This window comes from Oryctolagus cuniculus, chromosome 3 (assembly GCF_051225735.1).
Source record: "Oryctolagus cuniculus isolate XC-2025 breed Fujian yellow rabbit chromosome 3, ASM5122573v1, whole genome shotgun sequence".
Taxonomy (NCBI): domain Eukaryota; kingdom Metazoa; phylum Chordata; class Mammalia; order Lagomorpha; family Leporidae; genus Oryctolagus; species Oryctolagus cuniculus.
Window position 1 is genome coordinate 161951927 of NC_142869.1, and position 6684 is coordinate 161958610.

Genomic DNA, 6684 nt, shown 5'->3' on the forward strand with positions numbered 1-6684 from the left:
GGGCCTGGGTCCAAAGACTCTGTGACTGCCTCAGTGGACTAATGACCACATGTTGATATCACTTTCTACCGGGGGCCACACAATATCCAGCAAGTCCTGGCCCTAGTAGATACGGATACCTAGTGTATTTTGATTTATGGTAATATCACATAGTTTGATAGCTTTTTTACCAAGAGGATTTTCTTTTTCTATTGCTAACCTCTGTTTTGTATATACTTTCCAAACCTCCTTTCAATTGGTAACTGTCAGGAATGGTCATATCAGACAGCTACTGACTGAGTCTGAGGTGATAAGCAGGCTGCTGTCATGCTAAGCCCTGAAAATCTCTTATGGTCAACCTTGCACATCCTACTATGAAGGGCCCTGAGGATACTAGAGAATCCTGGATTGGATTCATGGTCTGAGATGTCAGGACTGAATCAATCAGCAAGGGAAGCCTAGGGAAGCCTGGGAAACAAAGGGATGTGTTCAACACTGAGGGATGACAAGTCCAAACTGATCTACTCTCTTTCTAGGTTATTAAGAGGCTTTTTAAGCCATGAATACCTCTCAGCTCACTTCCATGGACTCACCACTAGATTGCCTCCTTAAAAAAAAATAGAAAATACCATTAAGAAATTACTAGCTAAAGATACAAATTCAGGCAAAAGGTCATCATATATGTGTTAACAAGTTAGGTGTTGGGGCTGGCTTTGTGGTGTAGCAGCTAGGGCCATCACCTGTGATGCCAGCATCCTCATGAGCACAAGTTCATGTCTGGGATGCTCTAGTTCTGATGCAACTCCCTACTAATGTCCTGGGAAAGCAGCAGAAGATGGCCTAAGTGTTAGAGTTCCTGCCACCCATTTGGGAGACTCAGATGAATCTCCTGGCTTCTGACTTCTGCGTGGCCCCTCACTGGCCATTGTAGCCATCTGGGGAGTGAACCAGAGGATGAAAGATTCTCTCTCTCTCTCTCTCTCTCTCTGTAGCTCTGATGTCAAATAAAGAAGTAAAAAGTAAGATGATAGGATAACGTCTCTGAAGGCTGCCACCTCTTTGCAGTTGCCCCTCCTATCACTGCTGCGTGGGAGGCAAAGAAGTGGACACCTGTATCAATGATTATCTGGGGTAGAGTGAGTTCATGAAGGAGTTCCAGGTGCACCGTGTTGTTGACAGCTATTGGCATTGTCCATGTGGTGCTGGTTTGGGAGGCATACACAATAACAGAGTTAGGGGGTCATGGCAGTTTTAATTGATACTTCAAAGGAGACTGTGAGGCCAGGCAGGGTTGAGCTATAGGACTATGCCCCACTCCCAATGTGAAGCGCAGTATGGTAAAACTGTAAGAGTGGAGCTGCAGAAGAAACCCCAAAATAGTAAAGGCACCAGCGACAAAAGCTAAAATTACAGTGGCAAGGCAGCCTGGAAAGACAGCAACAGATAGGGATCTGGAAATGGCTGTAACAGCCAAGGTCCCAGAACAACTTATTGCCTATTACCCTGTTTAGGCTGGGGATGGCAAAGAAGGCTACTATTTTTTTTGACAGGCAGAGTTAGACAGTTAGAGAGAGACACAGAGAGAAAGGTCTTCCTTCTTCGTTGGTTCACCCCCAAAATGGCTGTCACGACTGGTGCGCTGCGCCAATCTGAAGCCAGGAGCCAGGTACTTCCTCCTGGTCTCCCATGCATGTGCAGGGTCCAAGGACTTGGGCCATCCTCCACTGGAAGGCTACATTTTTTTAAGCTCAACCCATGTAATGTGATTTATGGGAGGTTCTTCCTCACCTTCGACATCCTATTTGATTCAGTTAGCTTCGTGTGGAAATTATAGTCATGCAGGGATCCCAGAAATTGCCAATCACTGGTGCAAAGCTCTAGCTCCTCAAGTGAAATCTCTACATTCGTTAGCAGGGGTTTTTATTCCCTGGCTATGAAGTGATGGCATCCTGACACAGCATAAAGAATTACAGAAAACAGATCTTCCTTCCTCAATCTATCATAAAGATCAAGGGATGACAATTTCTGAGAGGGGAAATGATGTGGGAAGGAGACGTCGCAAAGAGGAGTTGAGGAGTGCCAGCACTCATGCTGAAGCCCCTCTGTGGCTGTGAATTTGAACTCAGGAAGCCAACATTGACCTTGTGATACAGACAATGATTTGCTCACTCTGGTAGATACTGGATTATTGTAGATGAGGATTTATTGGATTGGTTAAAACCCATCAAAATCACCACTTAAAATCTATGCATTTCTTTTTTTTTCTTTCTTTCTTTTCTTTTTTTCTTTCTTTTCTTTTTTTGGACAGGCAGATTTAGACAGTGAGAGAGAGAGAGACAGAGAAAAGTCTTCCTTTCCGTTGGTTCACCCCCCAAATGGTCGCTATGGTCAGCGCGCTGCGCTGATCTGAAGCCAGGAGCCAGGTGCTTCCCCCTGGTCTCCCATGCAGGTGCAGGGCCCAAGGACTTGGGCCATCCTCCACTGCACTCCTGGGCCACAGCAGAGAGCTGGACTGGAAGAGGAGCAACTGGGACAGAATCTGGCACCCCAACCAGGACCAGAACCTGGGGTGCCAGCACCACAGGCAGAGGATTAGCCAAGTGAGCCGCCGCACCGGCCACATCTATGCATTTCTTTCATCAGTAATGAACAGCAGAACTTGAATATCTAACAAAAACTATTAAAACCTATTTGCATTTGTACATGCAGTAGATTTTCACTCTGATCCCTGCTCACATGTTGGATGGAATATCAACAAAAATAGCCGCTTTGAAAAATCTGTCTTCTTATATGGAACAAAACTGCTTACTGTAAAGTGCTGAAATGGTTACTTGAATGCAAACAATTAACTGTTTCTCCCCAACTTATCTCTACAACATATATTTCCCATCACATTTATCTATTATTTGATTAAAACCTACTTAAAAGTACATGTATTTTATACATTCCCAAATGTATAAGATTGGCTAACATCCTTAAAACCAATATTTTTTTCAATTGATATCTAAGAGGGAGGGGGAAAATGAAATATCTTGGTTATTAATTGCATTGTAATGTAGTTTTCCCAACAGGGTGCCTCTTCTAAGCAGCAGTCTACAATCTGCAATCCTTATGCAAGAAATTCTGAAGATGGATGTAACAGCAGCTTGAAAACAGGACTCTTCAAACTGAGAGATGCTGTTATTCTTTCCAGTATTCTGCTATTTGTGTAGTAAGGCTATGTATATATAATGACTTAACCCCTTGATACTTATGTCCCAGTCTTGATGCTTTGAATCATAATGAATCTAAAATCTGAGTTTTTGATAAAAATGCAAACTATTTTGCTAACAAGTACCTCAGTGGTTTTAAATCTTATAGGCTATTATAATCAGCTAGGGTTAAAAAGAAGAAAAAAAATCCTTGTGTGAGCTCTATCCCAGAACAATTTAATTGTAATCTTAGGAAGTCATGCTAAGCATCAGTAATTTAAAAATCTTACCAGTTGATTTTAATGGGAAGCCAGGATGAAGCATTACTGATAGCAAATGTTGATGGCTGTGCACAACATCAGAGAGAGCATGCGAAGCAGACAGGTGGGCATAAAAGCTGCATGTCACTAAACCTTGCACACCTGGGAACAGTGATTAGAGAGCAGAGAGCTGTGATTGACAGCTTGGAAGACTGTAACTCACCTTGAGCTACAGGAAGAACAAAAACTGAAGACAGCTCTAGTGGCCCATAATATTTTGTACAAAACTGTTTATTAATAAATTTGCTCTTTCGCCCAAAGCAAGATCTAAGGCATAAGGATTGCTTAACACAGTTGTTCTCATGTTGCATGAGAATCACCTCTCAGAGGGTGTTTTTAACCAGAAGTTAAGACGTCCTTGTCCCAGATCTGAGTGCCTATACCCAGCTCTGGCTCTTCCTTCTGATTCAGACTCTGGGAGGCAGCTGTGATAACTCAGTGAATTGGGTCCACACTGGTCCTGAGGCAGACCTGGTTTGTTTCACTGGCTCCTGTCTTTGGCCTGCCATGGCCCTGACTATTACAGGTGTTTGGGAAGTGAACCAGTGGCTGGGAGCTCTCTGTCACATTCTCTTTTTCTGTGCTTCTCAATTAAATTAAATTCAAAAAAATAGAACCAACCTTCATGCAGGTATAAGAAGCATGATAATCTAGAGGTTTGGTTGAAATTTTTCTTTGATTAGGCTCATGGATCTGTGTTTTTGATAAAGGTTATTCTGACATAGTCAGATAAATGGTCTACAGGATGAAGATGCTCAGCTTAGAAGAGAGTGTGTGACCTAAAATGGAAATGGAGGCAATATCAAGAAAGAGGAAGAACTGACAGGTGAAAAAAAAAAAAGAACTAATGTATTCTCCTATGGTCATTCCCAGTCTTTACACGGAAAAAAATCAGATTTTTCAGTAATGTTGAAACAAGGAACCTTCACAAAGATTGTCACCTATAGTAAGTTAGAGGGTGAAGATGATTACATCTAGCATCAGGTGCAGCACTGAGCTGACAGTGTTTTTAGGTGATGTGCAGGTTAGCCATGTATTGAGGAAAAGTATCTCCTGTTGACAGGTGAGGACCTTGAGTAACCCATCCATTCCACACTCTGATGCCATGTGACTTATTTAATGTCTTGATTCAATTTAATGTTTTTTTTTGTTTTTGTTTCCTTTCTATGTCACTAGTGATCAGATATGGATGCAATTGGAATCACTTGTGAAATTTTAAAAATTTCTCCATTTCTCTATTTTTATATGGAAGGCAGATAGAGAGGGAGAGAAACAGTGACAAAGAGTTCTGGTTCACTTCCCAAATACATACAACAACCAGGACTGGGCCAAGCCAAACACAGGAACCAGGAACTCAATCCATGTCTCCAATATGGCTAATAGGAACCCAGTGACTTAGACTATTACCTGCTGCCTCCCAGGGTGTGCATTAACAGGAACTTGGAATTAGAAGTAAGGCCAGGTACTCTGATATGGCATGCGGGCATCCCAATCTGTCTTTTAACCACCATTCAAAATATCTGTCCCACTGAGGACATTTTTTTTTTTTTTTTAAGATATTTAGACCTCATGTCTAAGGATATACCATGGCAAATCCTGGAAGTTTTATTTTATGAGTTTTTAAATTTTTTTAAAATTTTTATTTATTTGGGCCAGTGAGAGAGACAAACAGATGGAGAGAAAGAGCTCCTATCTGTTTGTTCACTCTTGAAATACCTGTAATGTTTAGGACTGGGCCAGGGCCAAGGCCTGGAGGTAAGGACTTTATCCAGGTGGGTAGGTGGTAGGAAACCAACTATTTAAGCCATTACTGCTACCTCCAATCATCTATATTAGTAGGAAACTTGAGTTAGGAGCAAGAGTCAAATCTGAATGTCTAATCTAGGCACTGTGGTCCAGGACAGAGGTGTCTTAACTGCCAGGCCAAATGCCCCCACTAGGAAGCTTTTGGAGCTCTTCAGATTAATATTTAGGGCAGTAAATTTTGAGAACAACCACTTTAGGTGAAAGTAAATGGGTTTATTAAGGTCATTATTCAACTAATTGATAACTACATATAAAGAACTGTCCTAAAGAATCAGAATTATTAAATGAATCTTAGCATTATTTGTTAAATTATTGTAATAGGATAGTCTGAATCCCAGAGAAAATAAAAATTTCGGAGTAATTTAGGGCTATGCTGTGTGATTAAAGTTGAAAGTTGTATCCTGCATCTTTATTTTTCTCTGGCCAGAAAAAGTAGTCCCCCATAGTCGATAGAACATCATATGCTTGTTTCATTTTTTAACTTTTGTTTATTTATTGGCAAGGTAGAAAGATAGATCTTCCATCTGCTGGTTCACTCCTTAAATGCCAGCATCAGCTGGGGCTGGGGTTGACTGAGACTAAGAACCAGGAACTCAATCCATGCCTTCTATGTCCTGGGGGCATCACCTACTACTTTTCAGGGGTTTGCATTAGCAGGGAGCTGGAATCAGAAACACAGCCAGGATTCAAACCCACGTACTTCTTCAGTATGGGATATGGGAGTCGCAAATGGCATCTTAGCAACTGCCCCAAATACCTTCCCTTGTTTGTCCCATTTTTCAGCAAATATATTCATACTAATCTACCTAGCCTACTTTTATAATACATTTAAAATAAAGCCTTTCAAAGCCATTCACAAACCTAAAGTTCTGTGTAAATGATAAATAATAATGTCCCTTTTGTTATGTGCCCTTCTCATTGATCATGCTGCAAGTCTATTAAGATCTTTTCACTCCAGCGCCTATTCACCTGCCAAATATTCAAATGAAAGGCAGTCTAAGGAAGCATAACTACACATCATTCTGTTATTTTATTTTAGGTCTATGGCCATAAAAAATATTTTTCCCCTATAAGATGACAGGCATAATAATGCTATTAATCTAAATTAAAATGCAATATTTTTCTGGTTTTTTTTTTTTTTTGCTTTTTTTTCTATACTTTATGACAAAGGTTGCTCTCTTTTTTGTTCTGGTATTCTCAGGAAATCTAGCGAGATTTATGAGTTTCTTTAGTATGATATATAGAAACAAAATCATAGGCTTGCAAGTAGAACAATGTATGCTTTTAAACCTTGGATATGCTAGTATACTACTTTCTGTTTCTTTATCAGTGTTTTAAATAGTGAGATCTGCTAATAGTGAATCTATTAACTATTTTTGAGGCTTGTA